The following is a 21,883-nucleotide window of genomic DNA, read 5'->3' on the forward strand; positions in this document are numbered from 1 at the left end:
CCCATCTTTTGAAGATTTTTCCCATAGTTTGTTGCGATCCACACAATCAAAGGCTTTAGTGTAGTCAATGAAGAAGAATAAGATGTTTTTCTGGAATTCTCTTGCTTTTTCTATGATCTAATGGATGTTGGCAATTTGATCTCTGATTCCTCTGCCTTTTCTAAATCCAGCTTGTAAATCTGAAAGTTCTTGGTTCACATACTGTTGAAGCCTAGCTTGAGAGATTATGAATTCATTATTCTTCCACCTCATTAGGCTGCCTAATTTTAATATATATGAATTTTCTTCCCTTGGCTTTCCACTTGCTTTAACTTTTTTGAACCAGTTAACTCAGCGTGATTCAGAGATAATGATGCCATGTTGGTGGAATTTGTCTTCCATTGGATACCTGCAGCCAGGTATCTAGACTGCAGTAGAGCTAGGTAGCAATACTGCAAGTTACCAGTAGGTGTCACCATCTTATCTAATGTGTTATTTAAAAGTATTTACTGAGCATGTACTTTCGGAGAAGACAATGGCACCCCACTCCAGTACTCTTGCCTGGAAAATCCCATGGACCGAAAAGCCTGGTGGGCTGCAGTCCATGGGGTCGCAAACAGTCGGACACGATTGAGCGACTTCACTTTCACTTTTCACTTTCATGCATTGGAGAAGGAAATGGCAGCCCACTCCAGTGTTCTTGCCTGGAGAATCCCAGGGACGGGGGAGCTGCCATCTCTGGGGTCGCACAGAGTCAGACACGACTGAAGTGACTTAGCAGCAGCTTAGCAGAACATGTACTTTTATGTTAGGATTTTATTATATGTGCTAGGAATACAGCCGTGAACAAGGCAGAATCTCTGCTTCATGAAAATTATATTCCAGTAGGAAAATCTGAGCCACAAATGAATATATAATATTATATAAGACAATGATCAGTGCAATCAATAAATGCTGAAATTTAAGACTTCAGGCTTAGAAATCATCTGTGTTTGAAACATACTATGTGGGGAAGACTTAAAACTAGTGACATGAAGCCAGCTGCCATACAACATCTCTTCATCTCTCAAGAAAGGTACCTGTAACTAATTCTGTTTATCGAACAGAATAAATAATAAACAGTGAAAATAATCATTGATCCCATTCCCCCATTGAAACAGATTAGGAAAGAAACACTTCTTGGAACTAGAGTTTATTGCCTGAGTGTCCAACTTAATCTATTTACCATCACCTTCAAAATAAATCCCAGTGCTAGCATTGTCTACTAGGCCTATGTGATCCAACTGTCTCTCCAGGTGATCTCTGACCACACTCTCCTCACACTTTATACCCTGGTAAACCAGATCTGCTTTCATTCCCTATATGAGGATTCAATTTTACCTGTTCAGACATTTGCTGGTAATAATACTGCATTGGAAAGCCATTTTTATTTTTTCTCATTTATTAATCCCTACTCCTCTTTTAAGGCCAGATTCTATTATCACCTCCTCCAAGAAGTCTTCCTTGTTTTCTCCAGTCTGAGTTGGGTGCTCTCTTCTTTCCATATCTTTTGTATTCCACCACTTGACGTCCACACTGTGTTACAGTGGGATGTCTGTACTTAGTTTTCTTCGTGAGGGAGGAACTAGGTTTTATTCACCTCTCTATCCTCTTTGCCCAACTCAGCATTGTATAGTAGAAATATAATGCAAACTACATGTGTAATTTTAAAATTTCTAGTAGCCTATTTAAAGAATATGAAAAAATGAAATTCATTTTCTTTATCTGTTTTACTTAAACCAATATTTACATCATCATTTCAGCACTTAATTGGTGTGGAAAATAATCAGTGATGTTAGTTTACATTCTTCTTATCACACCGAGTTTTCAAAAGTTGACAGGTATTTTATACTTACAGCACATCTCAGAAACTTTGGTTTCTCAACTCAGAAACCAAAGCTTCATCAGAAGTGCTTGATCAACATTTATAGTTTACCCAAATTTCTTCTCAAAAAAAGGATAGTCATATGCTCATACTCTTCTAAACATACTTAAATTTTTCTAAAATTGGAATTAAATGCCAAAAATATCATTTTCTCTTACTATTTAAATCCATGTAGACAAAACTGGTCCATCATGTTGAGAACAATTAATTTGGCTTTGAAGCTAAAGCATATCCATTGCAAAGCTAAGTTTTTCTGTGTAGATTCATTGACTCTTGTGTGAACTCAGTATTGGGCTTCCCAGGTGGCCCAGTGGTAAAGAACTCACCTGCCAATTCAGGAGACTCAGGAGACATAGGTTTGATCCCTGGGTCAGCAAGAACTCCTGGAGGAGGAATGGCTACCCACTGCAGTATTCTTGCCTGGAGAATCCCATGAACAGAGGAGCCTGGTGGGGTCCCAAAGAGTCCCAAAGAGTTGGACACAACTTAGCCTGCATGCATGAACTCAGTATTGGCATTGGGTGCAAAATGGTATTGGATAAATTGAAAAGCAGCTCTAAATTTACTCCGAAAAAAGTTTTTCAAATTTTTCTTGTCAGTTTTGCAGCCAGAGTACCTACTTCTTTCAATTTCAGTAACAACATTCTGCATATTGATTCCCACTAGAAAAGTAAGTATTATTATCAACCTGTGTAATGGAATTTTTTAATTTCAGCAAATTCTCATACCAGTTTTGTTGGGTCACAAGTAAGTTTCCTTTCCGTGAAGCCTCAAGTCTGGCTCATTCATATGTAGTGGCTCATTCACATGGCTAGAAAGGTAAATTACAGTGACATGTTTCATCTTTGACTTAGGGAATTTTGTTTCAAGAAAATCCTGGAGTTAGCAATACAGCAAATTTTTGCAAAACAACTCAACTGATAAGTATCAGTAAAAAATAAAAAAAAAAGATCATTGACTTCATTTCCTTTGGTTTTGTTTAATAGATCTGTAAACTGACAATGATTCACAAGGTTTATGTGTACATACTAAAGAATTTTAACAACTGCAAACATGACACTTTTCATAAAGAATGCTTTGGATACTTAGTCCAAATATTTTCGATATATATCATACAGTGAAATGAAACAATAGATGCCTGTTGTTTAAAATTTTTTAAAAATCAGTTAAAAATATTTAACATGGCTAGAGCATCAGGTGTTAGGACTGAAACTTGGTTTTTTCTACACATAAGGAAATTCCTCTTTTATAAGTGCAAAAGATTAAAAATGATCTATGCCACAAGTAGTATACTTTAGGCCAGGGGTTGACAATATTTTTGAAATTTGAGAAAAATATACCCAAATATTAATTGAGGAGCATCTCTTAGATTTCCTAACTCATTAGAAGCTGAAAACAATCCTCACAATTTTTAAAATTTTGTGTTAATTTATCTTTGATGTTAAAAAGGTCTTATAATCTATGAGCAACTGCTTACTGCCTTAGTTGAAAATCTTCTACTTTTGTAAAATATCACTTTTAGTATTTTCCTCATAATTTTCTTAATAATTTTAAAATAATTTTCATAAGTGAAATAGTAATTCATTTTATTATTTATCCAAAAATGGTTCTGTATATATATATATGTGTAAGAATCTGGGTCATTTCATAGCTGGCCAAAATTACAAGCTCAGAGTCTCTTAGAAATCTTTAAAATTTATTGACCAATTTAGTAAATTATTTTTTGACTATTGAGAAGGAACTTTTTATCAAATTCATCATATTTGCTATAAATGTCTCTAATATTTGTCTATTACCTTTTTTTATGAGACAAAAATCTTCTTTGTCTTATTTTGCAGTAAGCTGCAATTGCCATTCATTGTAAAGTTTAAAATATTTTTCTTCCAGTCTCTTCTTTTCTTTTCTATCCTGATCACAGTAGTAGCTTTTCCTTCACCACTCAATTCTGCATCAGTAGTGTGCTTTTGTTTTATATTTTTAAAAATTTGTTCATGCTTATTTTTATACTAAAAATTTTCACTATATTGTAATTAAAATATTAGCAAGTATTTCAATTTAATTATCAATGAGGATTTACATAGTTGACACAGTAACTGGAGATATCAGAATAAAGTATTCCAAGAAAACCCACTACAATGTGTCATGTATAGAAAAAAATCATTCAAACTGAATCAATCCATCATCTCCAACTAGATCAGTGATGTGTTTATGTGTATTAGTGGAAACAACAGCATGCACATGCGTGCATTACTATACAGTCGTACTGTCTTACACAACACAAAAGCTAAGGTGAAATGTACTTCTACCAAAATAGTAAAGCTCTGTTGCTGCTCTGTTAAATGACCCTATATGCTGCTGCTGCTAAGTTGTTTCAGTCGTGTCCAACTCTGTGAGACCCCATAGACGGCAGCCCACCAGGTTCCCCTGTCCCTGGGATTCTTCAGGCAAGAACACTGGAGTGGGTTGCCATTTCCTTCTCCAGTGCATGAAAGTGAAAAGTGAAAGTGAAGTCGCTCAGTCGTGTCCGACTCCTAGCGACCCCATGGACTGCAGCCTACCAGGCTGCTCCGTCCATGGGATTTTCCAGGCAAGAGTACTAGAGTGGGGTGCCATTGCCTTCTCTGGACCACAGCCTACCAGGCTCCAAAACAGGGAAGTGCTCATAAATAAAGTGATATCTGAGTGGATTTTGAAGAATAGATGAAAGTTCATTAATCAAAAATTGTGGACAAAAGCATTTCAGGCAGAGCTGACAGCACATGAAAGGACTGGAGGCGAGGACTAAACGGTGTTTGTCTGTTGTTTTGTCACTCATTCACGTCTGACTCCTTTGGGATCCCAAGGACTGTAGCCCGCCAGGCTCCTCTGTCAGGCAAGATACTGGAGTGGGTTGCCATTTCCTTCCCCAGTGCATGAGAGTGAAAAGTGAAAGTGAAGTCGCTCAGTCGTGTCCGACTCTTCGCGACCCCATGGACTGCAGCTTACCAGGCTCCTCCGTCCATGAGATTTTCCAGGCAAGAGTACTGAAGTGGGGTACCATCGCCTTCTCCGTTTAACTTTAAATATAAAGCAATAAAAAGTAATATAAAAAATTCAGTTCCTCAATGACACTAGTTCTAAATCCACTGCTCAAAAACCACATGTGGGGGTGGGATGGGGTGGAAGATGGAAGAGAGTTTCAAGGGAGGAGGGGACATACATATACCTATGGCTGATTCATGTTGATGCGTGGCAGAAACCAACACAGTATTGTAAAGCAATTATCTTTCAACTTAAATAAATTAACCTTGAAAGAAAAACTCACATGTGACTAGTGGCTACCGCATTGGATAGCACAGGTCTAACACACTGTATGCTGTCATCAAACATTCTTTGAATAAATAGACCCAGATAAACATCTTTCACCAACTTTACACTTGAGCCCTGGGAATTAAGACCTAAGCTTAGTTGCATCATACTTAGCTCCTCTCTAATCTAAGGTTGGTGATACATAGACAGTATCAAATGTTTAGTAGTCTAGTGGGGATTCTAAAGGTTGGAGTGGTGTACACATCCATGTGTGGTGAAAGCAGCATGGTTGTAACGGGGAAAAGCATGGGACGTTAAACCCAATGACTGGGCTTGCTGTCTCTACTCCGTTGCTCATTAGCTGTGTGTGTTAAATGTCTGTTCTTTAAAAGAGATTGCTTGTAACACTTCACATATTTGCTGTGTGGATCAAATTAAAATATTTCTATTTATAAGTTTTAAAACACTGTCCAAATGTTCGTGTTTTTGTCTCATCTGTGCCAGTGAGAAATCTGTCTCAGGCTGAATGTGACTCCATTCAGAAAGTACCCGTGTCATAGAAAGCAGGACGACTTTGTTAAGTAGCCGGGGAAGCCCGTGTTGCTGGTAGGCTGTGTATAGGTGCAGTTGATAGCAGAAAGATGTCTTACTCTCAGCCAATCACAGTAACACACAAATTCAGAAATCGGAACTTAATTGTTTATTTTTTCAGGGAGTGAATCTTAATATAGTTAAAGGGTACAGGCTCCTGAACCAGACTGCCAGGCTCTGAATCCCCAGCTGCTAGGGGATTTAAGATTTGGGATTTAGCAACTGTTTGAATATGGGTACATCAATTAATTTACCATGCCTCATTTTCTCATCTAAAAATGGGGATAATAATAGGGCCTATCTCATAGGGTTCATTAAGAGAGAGATAGCCATTATACAGTAAAGTGTTTCAAGGAGTGCCTGCCATATTTGAAGTTCTCAGTAAATGGGCAATGTCTTTTATCATCCATGCTGAGTGCACCATGGGTGAGCATCTAGGAATTTCCTCCTTTTCTTATTTGTCTCCATCTACTTCCTCACTAATCCTCAGTCCTCCATATAGTACCCTAGTTCCAATTTAAGAAATCACAAGTCCTTAAGACTCAGGTCATCCTTGGAAAACACAATAAGTCTTCCATTTTCTGCAGAATGGAATACCTGTAAAACAACTCTTCCCACTGACTTTGACCCGATTTCACAGTTGAATGTAGATGTGCTATCATGCTGAGCAGTTTCTGCCTCTTCACTCAGGTTTACCAAAGGTACTCCCCCGAGGCAGAAGAATGAAAATGAAAAGAAATCTCATTCATTTATTCACTATTTCCAGAAATATGTATTGAGTACTTTTCTTGCTTCCCTGGTAGCTCAGTTGGTAAAGAACCCACCTGCAAAGCAGGAGACCCCGGTTTGATTCCTGGGTCGGGAAGATCCCCTGGAGAAGGGATAGACTATCCACTCCAGTATTCTTGGGCTTCCCTGGTGGGTCAGACAGTAAAGAATCTGCCTGCAATGCTGGAGACCTGGGTTCTATCCCTAGGTTGGGAAGAGCCCTTGGAGGAGGGCATAGCAACCCACTCTAGTATTCTTGCCTGGAGAATCCCCATGGACAGAGGTGCCTGGCAGGCTACAGTCCATGGGACTGCAAAGAGTCAGACACAATTGAGTGATTAAGCACTTGTTTGAGACACTGTTTGTGTGCTTGGGAGTCAACTGTGAATAAATAGTAAAACAAAAACAAAAACAAAAAAAACTCCTGCCCTGGTGGAACTTGCATCTTAGTGGAGAAGCAGGGCAGAGATGGATGTTAAATAATAACATATTAAATGAGCAAATTATTCAATCTACTAGGAAATTATAAACACTATGAAGAAATCTGAGCACACTGAAGGGGAATTGGAAGGATGGGATGTAGGGGTGGGAGATATTTAAACAATTCTTAGGAAGGCTTAGAAATAGAGCACTTGGGAAACTGTAAAAGAAGAGCCAGGGAAATAATCACAGGGTTATTTGGGTGAAGAGTGCGCTTAGAGGGAATAGCCACTCAAAACTTCCTACAGGAGGAGTGCATCTGGCCGGTTCAGAGCACAGCAAGGAGAGACTGCTGTGTCTGGAGTAATATAGGGCCTTGTGGGAGCCTGTAAAGACTATAGCTTTACTTCCAGTGAAGTTAATAACTCTTCAGAAATCTGTATGCAGCTCAGGAAGCAACAGTTAGAACTGGACATGGAACAACAGACTGGTTGCAAATAAGGAAAGGAATACATCAAGGCTGTATATTGTCACCCTGCTTATTTAACTTATATGCAGAGTACATCATGAGAAACCTTGGGCTAGATGAAGCATAAGCTGGAATCAAGATTGCCGGGAGAAATATCAATAACCTGAGATATGCAGATGACACCACCCTTATGGCAGAAAGCGAAGAAGAACTAAAGAGCCTGTTGATGAAAGTGAAAGAGAGGAGTGAAAAAGTTGGCTTAAAACTCAACATTCAGAAAACAAAGATCATGGCATCTGGTCCCATCACTTCATGGCTAATAGATGTGGAAACAGTGACAGACTTTATTTTTGGAGGCTCCAAAATCACTGCAGATGGTGATTGAAGCCATGAAATTAAAAGATACTTGCTCCTTGGAAGAAAAGTTATGACCAACCTACACAGCACATTTAAAAGCAGAGACGTTACTTTGCCAACAAAGGTCCGTCTAGTCAATGCTATGGTGTTTCCACTAGTCTTGTATGGATGTGAGAGTCGGACTATAAAGAACTGAGTGCTGAAGAATTGATGCTTTTGAACTGTGGTGTTGGAGAAGACTGTTGAGAGTCCTTTGGACTGCAAGGAGATCTAACCAGTCCATCCTAAAGGAAATCAGACCTGAATATTAATTGGAAGGTCTGACGCTGAAGCTGAAACTCCAATACTTTGGCCGCCTGATGCGAAGAACTGACTCACTTGAAAAGACCCTCATGCTGGGAAAGGCAGGAGGAGAAGGGGACAACAGAGGATGAGATGGTTGGATGGCATCACAGACTCAATGGACATGAGTTTGAGTGAACTCCAGGCATTAGTGATGGACTGGGAGGCCTGGTGTGCTGCAGTCCATGGGGTTGCAAAGAGTCGGACACGACTGAGCGACTGAAATGAACTGAACTGAACTGAACTGAAGTTATCAAGGTGCACAGAATATAACCATGAGGCTTGAGTTACTAAGTGCATAGTCATTTCTAGTCGTGTTTGGTCACCGAGAGTATAAATAGACCACAACATTGGATTCTCAGAGCCATCAGAGGCCTCTAAGAGAACTGAGTCCTTTACTCATCAGTCCTTGGGTTTCTTCCTCAGCCCTGACGCCAGAGTCACCTGCCTATTCTTGGACACCCTGGTGACAGGGAGCGCTCATCTTCCCATCTTCCTAGTTCTGCCTGGTGGAAGTCTCTCATTCATTGGGCTGACATCTGATTGCCTGTCATCACCATCCGTCATCTTTATTTCTACACCCTGGAGGCCTTTCAGAACAAGCCTAATCTTTTTTCCTCATGACAGCCCTTCAAATATTTGAAGACAGCTCCCACATCCCCAGAGTGCTCTCTTCCCCGTTCCTGCTATCATTCCTCATATGACAAATTCCTCCAGCATCGACTTCCTCTCCTCTGACTCTGCTCCAGGTCTTCTTCTTCGATGCTCAGAAGGGAGCCCAGATGTCTGGATGGAGCAGACCAGGCCAGAGCCATCCCATCCTTGGCCTGGGCTGGGTGCTAAGCTAGAATGAGGGAAAAGAAAGACTTTGCAACTGATAGGCCTGGATTCAAATTCCAGCTCTGCCCCTTCAGGTGCTGTGTGACTCTGGAGAGTGGTTTAATATCTTTGAACCTTTGTTTTTGTGTCCCTAAAGTGAAGATAGTAGTATTGACCTTGGAGATATGTTTTAAGAGTTTACTGGTTTGATGAGTTGTTAGTTGCCTGGGACCACCGAAAGGTTCAAAGTCGATTCTTTGAAAAAATAGTTATTTATCTGGCTGAACTGGGTCTCAGGTGTGGCACAAAGGAGAGTCTGTCTTGGTTTCAGCATGTAGGATATTTTAGTTGCAGCATGTGAACTCTTAGTTGCAACATGTGGGATCTAGTTCCCTGAGCAGGGATCAAACCTGGCCCCCTACACTGGGAGCACAGAGTCTTAGCCGGTAGACCACCAGGATATTACCCCCCAGAGTTGATGTTTTAGTCTCTGATATTCCTTTGATGTTTTCCTCCCTGCCATCCCATTACTATCTATTTCAGGATTTTATTCTGAGAGCCAGATCTCAGAAAATCCAGTCTCCTGAATCCCTAGCAGAAATACTTTTTATGCTCTCCTTCTAATTCTTTAAGAAGAGAGTTGTAGAGTAAGCAGGGTTTTATCTTTTCTCTTTTCTTCAATAAATAAGTAAATACAACAGAGGAGTTTCACTGGCCCAAGATCCAGCTCCTCAGGGGCTGTCGAAGTAGTTTTGGGAATCATTCTAGTGCGTCCTGAGCAAGTACTGTGGGGAAGAGTGGATGGAGGGATCTGCAGACATTCTGGCTGCCTATCTCTGTAACAAATAAAGTGAGCATTTATTCTAAATCCAGGAATTGGGTTCTTGCGTTGTAATATGGCATAAAGATATAACTAGAACTTTTTTTTTAAGCGAATCATACACTATGTATTTGTTTTTGGCTGTGCTGGGTCTTCGCTGCTGTGTGCAGGCTTTCTCTAGTTGCAGCAAGCAGGAGCTGCCGTCCACTGTGGCGTATGGGCTTCTCACTGTGGGCTTCTCATGTTGCAGAGCGTGGGCTCTCGAGTGGGAGGCTTCAGCAGTTGTGGCGCACGGTCTTAGTTTCTCCGTGTGGCCTGTGGGATCTTCCCGGACCAGGGATCAAACCCATGTCCCTTGCGTTGGCAGGCAGATTCTTAATCACTGGATCACTAGAGAAGTCCTAACTGAACTTTCTATCTCAGAGCATCTTCAATATAGCTCTTCAATGAAAGTGACTCTCACAGCTCATCTGAAGCTGAGGGATCAGAAAAGATGCTGTCCCTGAATAGCTGTAGCTATTATGATGTGGGAGATGGAGAATTAGGGAGAAGGCTGCGGCTTGTCCAAGTCGTTATCGGACTGGTTCTTTGGTCAAATTGAGTCTTTCTCCACCATCCTGGTGGTGAAACTGATTGGTGTCATTTCAGGGGGGCTCTGAAGAACTCCAGTACTGCAGTCCTTTATGTCAGTGCAGAGAAGAATTCAGTGAGCTCAAAGTGGTAGATAAGAAGTGATTTATTAGAATTGGATGCTTGTGAGATTTACCAGTGGGTGGCCTAGAAATGCCATGCCCCGAGAACTTAGTGGGCTACAGTTTTATAATCAAAGGAAAAGCAGAGAGGGGGAGAAGACTGTAGCCTGCCACACTCCTCTGGTCATAGAATTCTCCAGGCAAGAATACTGGAGTGAGTTGCCACTTTCTTCTCCAGCCCAGCATCTAAGTGATACCTAAAAATGCTCATTCAGTGATGAAAGCATTAACAGTGAGTGAAAGGAAGAATCCGTTATCCCAGTTCACACTCATTCACCCTGTGCCTCCATTTATGCTCCGCCCTTCGTGAGGTGTCGAGATTACAGAGGAAAGCAAAATGTGGCTTCAACCATCGTTGGCTCCCCCACGAAGTGCCCGACTTCCCAGCCGTGCTCTTTTGCAGCCCTCAGCTCACCCTGCATTCTTTAGCTTTAAATAGACCTACCGATGTGTCTGATGCCAGAGTGTTCATGACTAATTCAGGACCTTCCTGGCAGTGAGTTCAGGGGCGTGGGAGTCCAGCTGGGACCCCCCGCCCCCATCCTCTGAAGATCACTGGGGCCTGTTCCCTCTCAGCAGCTGTGGGAGTTTTACTCTCTGCAAGGAGACACAAAATAAATCTGTAGGCTCTTCTGGATCGAGTCCCCACTTCTCCACTCCTGTTCTGCTCTGAGTCTTATTTCCTCCCTTGTAAAATGGGGATAGTACCCAGTTTCTCAAGGTTATTGACATAATGGACATAGAAGTAAGTTTGCTGCTGTTCACTCACTGAGTATGTCCGACTCCTTACGACCCCATGGATTGCAGCGTGCCAGGCCTTCCTGTCGGTCACCACTGCCTGGAGTTTGCCCAAGCTGAAGTAAGTTATGACACTATTAATTAGTTATATAGTAATATTATTAGTTAATTAGTTACATAGTATTCAAAATGTATTTAAACACACATTCTCTCTATCCCTATATTTTCACCCCTTTGCAACACAACCTTGCAGCTCCCCCGCCAAAATGTAGAGGCAGTTCTCTTACTCCTTGGCTATAACGTTGACCATGTGATTCACATTGACCAATGAGAGAGGAGTAAGTACAATGCAAATGCAGGTTGAAAAGCATCTGGATGTTAGCACTTGCTCTCTGGCTCTTGGTAGTCTTTTTAAAAAAATTCTTTTGGCCTCTGAAAAATGCTGGAGCCCATTTCCTTTCTACATAATCTCCAGAGCTGAGACATGCTCTTGGAGTCTAGTAAGCTCAGATACTCTGAACCTCATTAGTGTCATATTCATTTAATAATGGGTCTTAGTCTTAATTTTTCAGACTGTGTGATAAATAAAAACCTGACCACAGCTTCTGGGAACATGCAGTCTTAGACAAGGGACACAGCATAGGTAGTGTCCAAAGACAGCCTGAAACAGTGCTGAATATGTACATTAATTTTACATATATCAGAATAAGTGTCATGTTTATATTATTGATGGCAATTTAGAAAGGGATTTCAAAACCATATTTCAACGGACCTTCGTGACAGTCCTTTAATCCAGGAGAGAGATGCTATCCCCTTCTAGTTACAAGGAATCTGATGCCTAGAGAGGTAACATGACTTCCTTAAGGTCACACAGCTGATCAGTTAATGTTTGCTGCATAACAACCATTTCAATATTTAGTGATTTTAAAAAAAATCATTTATTAGCTCATGTGGGTTGGCAATGTGACTTGAGATCCCTTGGGTAGTTCTTCTCCTGGTTTTGCTTGGGCTCATTCATGCAGCTGCAGTCAGCTGACTGGTCAGCTCATAATGGTTTTATTCACATGTCCCGTAATTGATGCTAGCTGTTAGCTGGGGTGATGGAGCTTTGGGGGCCATATGTCTCCAGTAGACTGTTGTTATTCTTGTTCAGTCACTGAGTCATGTCTGACTCTTTCCAGCCCCATGAACTGCAGCACACCAGGCTTCTCTGTCCATCCATCACTATCTTCCTGAGTTTCCTCAAACTCATGTCTATTGAGTCAGTGATGCCATCCAACCATCTCATCCTCTGTCGCCCCTTTCTCCTCTTGCCTTCAATCTTTCCCAGCATCAGGGTCTTTTCAAATGAGTCAGCTCTTTGCATCAGGTAGCCAAAGTATTGGAGCTTCAGCATCAGCATCAATCCTTCCAATGAATAGTCATGGTTGATTTTCTTTAGGATTAACTGGTTTGATCTCCTTGCTGTCCAAGGAGCTCTCAAGAGTCTTCTCCAACAACAGTTCAAAAGCTTCAGTTCTTGGGCACTCAGCCTACTTCATGGTTCAGCTCTCACATCTGTACATGACTACTGGAAAAACCATAGCTTTGACTATATGGACCTTTGTCAGCAAAGTGATGTCTCTGCTTTTTAAAACATTGTCTAGGTTTGATACAGCTTTTCTTCTAAGGAGCAAGCGTCTTTTAATTTCATGGCTGCAGTCACAGTCCCCATTGATTTTGAAGCCCAAGAAAATGAAATCTGGCACTGTTTCCACATTTTCCCCATCTATTTGCCAGTAGACTCACCTGGGCTTTTCATATGAAAATTGTCACAGAATTTCCAAGAGCCACAAAGTCAAATACTAATGTTCAAATACTTTTCAATCTGCATCTTCTGCACTGTTTTTACTGCTCTTGTTTGTCAAAGCAAATCACATGATCAAGGTTAGATTCAAGGAGTATGGGAATTGTCACCCTCTTTTGATGAGAGGAGCTGCAAGGTCACCCTGAAAGGGGTAAGAATATAGGGATAGGAAGATTCTTGCCTGTTTTTACAGTCTACTACAGCTATATGTGTTTGTTTATGTATATATATACACACACTCCTGTTGAGCTCAGTTGGGTCCAATTCTTTGTGACCCTTTGGACTCTAGCCCACTAGGCTCCTCTACCCATGGAGTTTTCCAAGCAAGAATACTGGAGTGGATTGCCATTTCCTCTCCAGGGGATCTTCCCTACCTAGGGATCAAACCCATGTCTCTTGTGTCTACTACATTGTAGGCAAATTCTTTACCCCCTAATCCATTGTGAAACCCTATATATATATGTATATATGTATGTATGTATATAGGAGCACAGAGGGTTGGGGTGGGGAGCAGTGGCCAGATATGGAGACCAGAAAAGTTATGTGGTTTTGAATGCTACAATGAAAGATTTGAAATTCATCTTGAGAGTCATGGGTGACTCAGAAACTTTTAAAGTGGCAGAGTGGGATAGAGAGACATAACTTTATAACCATAACGTAGGATGATTGCAGATTACATTTGGTAAAGAAAAATCAGAGTGGGAGACTAAATTAGAAGGCTATCACCAAGTAAAAGGTGATGGTGGACTGAGTCAGAGAATTACAAATCCTCTCCTTGGAGAGGAGAGAATGAATTCTGAAATTATTTGGGAGGAGGGTTTAATGAATCATTGGGTCTGAGAGATGATAAAGAGGGACAGAGACCCCAAGTTTCCTGGTTAGGACAACTAGGTCTGCAAGAGCTGGGACAATGAAGATTGACAAGTTGTTCATGGGGAGTAATGATAGAACAGGGTAAATGATAGGGGAGGATGGATGGCAGATTCAGTTCAGTTCAGTCGCTCAGTTGTGTCCAACTCTGAGACCCCATGGACCGTGGCGTGCCAGGCCTGCCTGTCCATCACCAACTCCCAGAGTCTACCCAAACTCATGCCCATTGAGTCAGTGATGCTATCCAACCATCTTATCCTCTGTCGTCCCCTTCTCCTCCTGCCTTCCATCTTTCCCAGCATGAGGGTCTTTTCAAATGAGTCAGCTCTTTGCATCAGGTGACCAAAGTATTGGAGTTTCAGCTTCAACATCAGTCCTTCCGATGAACACTCAGGACTGATCTCCTTTAGGATGGACTGGTTGGATCTCCTTGCAGTCCAAGGGACTCTCTAGAGTCTTCTCCAACACCACAGTTCAAAAGCATCAATTCTTCAGTGCTCAGCTTTCTTTATAGTCCAACTCTCACATCTACACATGACTTCTGGAAAAACCATAGCCTTGACTAGACGGACCTTTATTTGCAAAGTATGTCTCTGCTTTTTAATATGCTATCTAGGTTGGTCATAACTTTCCTTCCAAGGAGTAAGCATCTTTTAATTTCATGGCTGTAAGTCACCATCTGCAGTGATTTTGGAGCCCCCCAAAATAAAGTCAGCCACTGTTTCCACTGTTTCCCCATCTATTTGCCATGAAGTGATGGGACCAGATGCCATGATCTTAGTTTTCTGAATGTTGAGTTTTAAGCCAACTTTTTCACTCTCCTCTTTCACTTTCATCAAGAGGCTTTTTAGTTCTTAACTGGTGCCATATTCAGTTGAGGGACCTGTGAGGATCTCCAGAGAAATAGCTCACTGAGTATCTGAGTCAGAAGCTCAGAAAAGACATCTTGGTAGATGTCAAGCTGCAAGGCATCTATGTTTGGGTGGCGAATTTGGAAGAATTCATCTGACGGTAATTGATGGAAAGTCTAATTCAAGCTAACTTAAAACACAGCAGTAAAAGTGGGGTTTCTAAAAATTCTATTAACAATATCACTGGGAAGTCCTAGAATAAAGTCTTGCTTCAAGCATGGCTAGATCCAAGGGTCCCAGTGATGTGATCAAGTCTTTAAGTGAGTGAAGTCACTCAGTCAGATCCGACTTTTTGCCACCCCATGGACTGTAGCCTACCAGGCTTCTCTGTCCATGGGATTTTCCAGGCAATAGTACTGGAGTGGATTGCCATTTCCTTCTCCAGGGGATCTTCCCAACCCAGGGTTCGAACCCAGGTCTCCTGTAGACAGACGCTTTCCTGTCTGAGCCACCAGGGAAGTCCTATCTTTGCTCTACTTCCCTCTGTGTTCTAGGCAAGTTTCCCCACCACCCCCTCCCCCCAGATGGTAGCAGCTTGTTCTCAATCAATCACTTACTTGTTTATCAGTCCACTCAAGCTCAGAGGACATCATTTCAGGACTTGTGCTGAGTTTTGAAAGCATCTGGGTCCATGATATTGTGTGCCTGCATGCGAAGCCACTTCAGTTGTGTCTGACTCTTTATGACCCTATGGACTGTAGCCCACCAGGCCCCTCAGTCCATGGGATTCTCCAGGCAAGAATACTGGAGTGAGTTGGATATTTCCTTCTCCAGGAATCTTCCTGACCCAGGAACTGAACCTGTGTCTTGAGCCTCCTGCACTGGCAAGCAGATTCTCTACCGCTGTGCCACCTGGGAAGCCCAAACAAGGTTAGGGGAGCCTCAAAACTCCCCTGAAGCTAATGGTACTAGAATTCCAGGACTGCCAACAAAACCAGAAAAAACTGGGAGTATATTTCTTAATACCAGTCCTGAGTGTCCTGGATTCTTTAGACCCCTCACATGGGCCCCCTTACTTTGCCTTCTGGGACACTGGATGGATGAGATGGTCCACTGAGGGAATGTAACATCAGTGGAAGGGACAGCTAAAGATAAACCTGGGGAACATCTACCTTTAAGGGGTCAGCAAAGAAATAAATAACAGTAAGAAAATGAAGGAGGTCAGCAAGTTTGGAGGATAACCAGGAGAAAGCGACCTTATTTATCCCCCTCTGGAAGAACACCAGAATTGTCAGACATCCTATCTCTTGCTCTTCTGTTCTCTGGAGTCCTCTACACCAGACAACTAATTTCTTTAGAATGTTAAGTATTTCACAAGTTGCTGTAAACAGCCCCAAGGTGCACATCCAATACCTATCATGCAGATTAAACTATTAATATGGAGGAAGGAGCAGCAGAAGAGATAATCAAGCTTAATGTGATTTTTTTTTTTTCCCCAAGAAAAGCATAAGTCAGTAAGGAGTGCTTTATCTAAATAGCCTCTTCGGGCACCTCTCTCCAAGAGAATTAGCTCATTTTTCTCTGGATCTTAGCACTAGGCGCTCCAGTGCCTCCTACAAGGACATCTTTTGTTATCCCAATTATTTCTAATATGACTCTAGCTAACTCAAGAATTAAGAGTTTAGGTCAAGTAAGAGGAAGGTGAATGCACTTATTCTGACGGTCATTTTCTTCATCATTTTGAAATAGTGAGTATGATACTGTCCTCTCTCAGGGTTACTGTAAAAATTAAATGACATGATGTCTGTCAAGTGCTTCAGATAGTCCTGGCATAGTGACAAACTTAATTATAGGTAGCTATTATTAGATAGCTGGATTTATGAAACCCTTGGAATGTATTTTTCATTCTTCTATTCCTAGCACTTAACATTTGCCTTCATAAAGCTTTGATTGAAGTGAGACCATACACAAATAAGTTAAATATATAGCATGTATAGAAGATCAAAGTATCCCACTCAAAAAAATGTCACTTTGACATACATATTTTTTTGTGCTGGAGGCAAATAAGAATCAACAGCTGCAAAAAGACTCCTTCCAGGAGCTTGCCTTATCTGACTAAAAGCAGAGACTTCTGAGAAATGAGGACCACCATAAATCCCCTCTCCCAGGAAAGGTTCATAGTCATGAGGAGGACAGGAAGCCAGCAATGAGATGCGTCTGCACAAAGAAAACCTCCTCCGTTAGTTTCCCCCCAGTACTTCTCTTCACAAGTTGTGCTGCCCTTGGAAACCTAAACCTTTTTCTTTGCTTTATCGCTTCTCTGCACATTTACTGCTCTTTGCTAAGATGCTTTTGAAGCCCGAATTCTAGCCACTCCTTTGAGTTGCTCATCAGTGGATTTCTCCCACATGCATGCATGCTGCATGTGTTAATAAAATGTTTCTTTTTCTCTTGTTAATCTGTCTCTTGTCAGTTTCATCTGCAAGGTCTTGGCACTGGCCTCCTAGAGAACCTAGACCTGTACAGAAAAAGGTTTTTTTTCCCTCCCCTATGTGTGTTGAATGAGAATGAATAGTATGGAGAAAAATAAGAAGCATGGAGCAGGAGGGAGGTGATTTAAAATAACGTTGGCAATGGGTGTTTCAGTGAATAGTTACCGATAACTATTTTTCTGTTACTGGTAGCTGAAGGCATGCTGATGGCTATAGAAGTTGCCTAATGTTTAGGCTTGGTTACTGTCTTGCATTTGAGTAAACAGAAGATACTACTACACCTATGACAGTACAAGAATGCACAGGCTGTTGAAGAAGTACATAGGCACATCAGGCAGACAGCAAGATCAGCCAGACCACAGGATGCCTTTGGTGCTACGATTCCTTGTTTTCTCTAATGCTCTAACCAAAGCAGAGAAGAGACACAAAGCCCTCCCCTGAGTTCCCTGACATGGCTGTTTCAAGACAAGACTTTCCTATCTTGGATCATGGGGAAATAAACACAGGGGAATGATAGGTTTAGAATCTGTTCTGTCCGATAACCGCTAGCCAAATGTAGCTATTTAAATATAAATAGATCAAAATTAAGTAAAATAAAAAATTCTCTTCTTCAATCATACTAACCACATGTGCTTAATAACCACAAGTGGCTACTCTATTGAACAGTGCAGATATAAAACATTTCTATCATCGCAGAAAGCTTTATTGGACTATGCTGGCCTAGATAATATGACTCAGGCTACCCAAATTCCAATTGTGCATATGAATCACTTGGGGATCTTGTTACAAGCAGATTCTGATTCATTAGGTCTGAAAGTGGTGACTCAGATTCTATATTCCTAACAAGCTCCCTGGTGGTGTCAAGGCTGTTGATTCATGAACCACTGTTCAATAACAGGGCAACCCTGCTTACTACTTAACTAGTTATATAAGGTCCTTTCATATGCAACAGAAAGATACATCACCTAGTCTGCACAGAGTCCTATCCAAGGAAAGACAGTCCAATAACTAACATTAGTAAAACAAATTTATGTTTTTACTGGCTTCCCTTGAAGAGTGTCCCAGAGGATGCAATTTACAGCTCAAAGCAGAGCTTCTTTTTTCCTTATTCCTCTCAACTCCCTTTCTCATTCTCACCTTCCTACCAAATCTTTACCTGAAACCAAGCTTGTGGAACTTGGTTGGTGGCCCAATGGCTAAGACTCCATGCTCCCAATGCAGGGGGCCTGGGGTTGATTCCTGGTCAGCAAGCTAGACCCTAAGTACTGCAACTAAGACCTGACACAGTCAATATATAAATAAATAAATATCTAAAAAATGAAATCAAGCTTGTGATTTTTCCTGCCTCTTCTCCCAGTTTCCCAGTTAAGCAGTAGGCCTAAGCCTTGCCTCTCTCATCTGCCCATCCCTCCATACATAAACTGTTTCCTGTGACTTTCTCTTCCTCCAGTCTTGATGTCCACAGGGCCACTTCCTTCCCGAAAGCTCATGCTCCTGGCCTGCTCCACATCTTGCCACATACTGGGAGAGGGGTTGTAGCTCTAGCTCTCTTTGCTTTTGGGTAGGAATCTGTCCATTTCTCAGATTACAAAGGAGAATTCACAAACTGATCCTGAATACAAATATTCTGTCTTGATAGAGAGAAGCTTGGAGGATGTGGCAGACAGGATTCTAAGATGTCCCCTAGGATCCTTGCTCCTGGGGTACATGCCCTGCATAGTACCTGGGACTGTGAGCATGCTGAATTTCACTCCTGTGATCAGGTTATGTTACATGCATGTTGACTATAACAAAGGGAGATCATTCCAGAGAAGCTTGCCCTAACCAAGTGAGCATTTTTAAAGCAGAGTTTTCACAGATATGGCACTGGCATAGCTATAGATTGACTTATTTATTAGTCAGTGGAATAGAATGTAGGATCCAAAAGTAGATCCTAGTATATTTGATAATTTAATATTTGACTAAAGTTATGATTTTACCAAATGTAAAAGAGTGAATGATTTAATACACAATGGTGACACTACTAGCTATGCAAATGAGGAACAAAATCCTGCTCTTATTCCATTAAAAGAAACCTGGACCTATTACACAGATAAGTGTGATAGTAATCATTGTTTCATAGTATAATCTAAGAGACTCTGAGTACAATATCAAGGAGGGGAGATCTTAACCAAGATTGGAAACCCAGAAGTTATTAAAAACATGTAAATATATTTGAGCCTTTAAAATAAAAACCTCATGGAAGTAAAACTAAAGATAAGTTTTTTAAAAATGGTCATATAATGATATTTCTTTACAATGAAAAATGAACTCTAAAAAGTGGACTAGAAAGATAAATAACCCAGAAGAAAAATGAGTAAAAGATATGAATAGGCGAATGACCAAGAAACATGTGAAAATGATAGATTTCACAGAAGTATGGAAATACATATTAAAATAATAATACAATCACTTTTTTCCAGACGGGAAAAAATTTTAAAGCCCTCATCTTTAATTGTTAGTTTGAATATGGGGAGAAGCATTCTCTCAAACATTGCTGATGATAACAGGAATTGCTTAAACTTTTTAGAAGCATCATCAAATAACTATTAAAATTAAGATATGTATAATTTCTAATTTTTAAATTGTAATCAATATAAATGTATAATATGCATCTGTTTCTGTTTATAATGCAAATTATTTTTAAAAAATAAACCACATGGCAAAGCAAACAAAACAGACCACAGCAGAGGGTTTTCTCTTGGTGGCCACTAAGGAAGAGGCGAGAGAGATGTGCTCCTGGTGGCCTGGAAGAAGCAGCAAGAAGTCATGAACCATCTATGGGGGCCACGTGGCTAGGAATGTGGGTGACCTCTAGGAGCTCAGAGAAGCCCTTGACAAGGAAACTGTGACCTCAGTCCCACAACCACAGGGACTGATTATGACCAACAACTTCAGTGAGCTTAGAAGTGGATTATCTCCTCAGAGCACCCAGAAAAGGGACACAATGTGGCTAACACCTTGATCTCAGCCTCTTGAGACTCTGAGAAGAGATCCCAGCCATGCTGTGGCTGAATATCTGACTAGAGAATTGTGAGCTAGTAAATGGGTGAAGACTTTGATGCTGGGAGGGACTGGGGGCAGGAGGAGAAGGGGACGACAGAAGATGAGATGGCTGGATGGCATCACTGACTGGATGGACGTGAATCTGAGTGAACTCCGGGAGTTGGTGATGGACAGGTAGGCCTGGCGTGCTGCGATTCATGGGGTTGCAAAGAGTCGGGTACGACTGAGCGACTGAACTGAACTGAACTGAAATGGGTGCTGTCTTAAACCTCCAAGTTTGCGGTAAATTGCGAGTGTACATGCTTAGTCACTCCAGTCGTGTCTGGCTCTTTGTGATGCTATGTCCTATAGCTGACAAGGCTCTTCTGTTCATAAGGTTCTCCAGGCAAGAATACTGGAGGGGTTGCCTTAGCCCCGCTCCTCCAGGGGATCCTCTATACCCAGATATCTAACATGCGTCTTTTGTGTCTCCTGCATTGGCAGGCAGGTTCTTCATCACTATCACCATCTGGGAAGCCCAAGTAAATTGTTACTTGCAACTAATATAGAAACCTAACACAGAGGGAGCATGAGAATAGGTGTGATGGGAAAGCTCATAGATGAACCTTTTTAATTTTTTTCCTCTCTTTTGTCCATGCCACTCGGCATATGGGATCTTAGTTCCCTAACCAGGATCAAACCCACGTCCCTTGCATAGAAAGGTGGATTCTTAGCCACTCGACCATGAGGGAAGTCCTTGCAGATGAACTTTGTTGCTGTTCTAGATGAAAAACATTATTGATTACACAGTGCCAAGGCTAAAGGCTGAGTGGAGCACTGAAGGAAAGTGGTGCCAGAGGCCGGCTGAGGGGACCCGTGGCCTGGGACAGTGAGAAGTGGACCACGTGATAGGGATGGGTGATAGGGGTGGAGAGCTGGAGAGAACAGGGAAAGACTTCAGATAAGGGGATTGGTCTAAGGAAAAGTGTGTGGACAGGAGAAAGCCAGAAGTGAGGAGTGAGGACACTGCTGGCTTCCCCTTCCTCTTCTACAGTCATTTTGGATGACTCCCTACACTTTCATACCTCCAGAAACTGGCATATTCCCCTTCCTCTCTCTATAACACCCTTTCCCTTTTCCTCGCTTGTCTTTCAAGACTCAGCCCCAAACTCCTCCCCTGAAGACCCCCTAATCCCCCAATCTCAGCAAGGTTCATCCCAGACCCAAGGTTTCATAGCTTTATTAACAGAAGCTGGGAATCCAACAGCTTTACTTGTTCCACTCTTCCCCGTTCACTGAAGAAAAGGAAAGAAACTCTTTGCTGGGTCAGTAATCAACTTCAAAATTTAGTCCTTTTGCCTAATTCTCACTTCCGGGCGGGGGGGGGTTCTTAAAGCCAGGCACCCTATAACTGGGTCAGGCTGGCAACCCTAATTCTATAGACGGAATTGGCTGTGAGTTTCTAAAGAAGCTGGAGCTGTGAGGCACTGCCTGAAGCTCCCAATGAGAAATCCAAAGCCCCAGGCTCTTCCC

The sequence above is a fragment of the Capra hircus genome, chromosome 5 (assembly GCF_001704415.2).
Source record: "Capra hircus breed San Clemente chromosome 5, ASM170441v1, whole genome shotgun sequence".
Lineage (NCBI taxonomy): Eukaryota > Metazoa > Chordata > Mammalia > Artiodactyla > Bovidae > Capra > Capra hircus.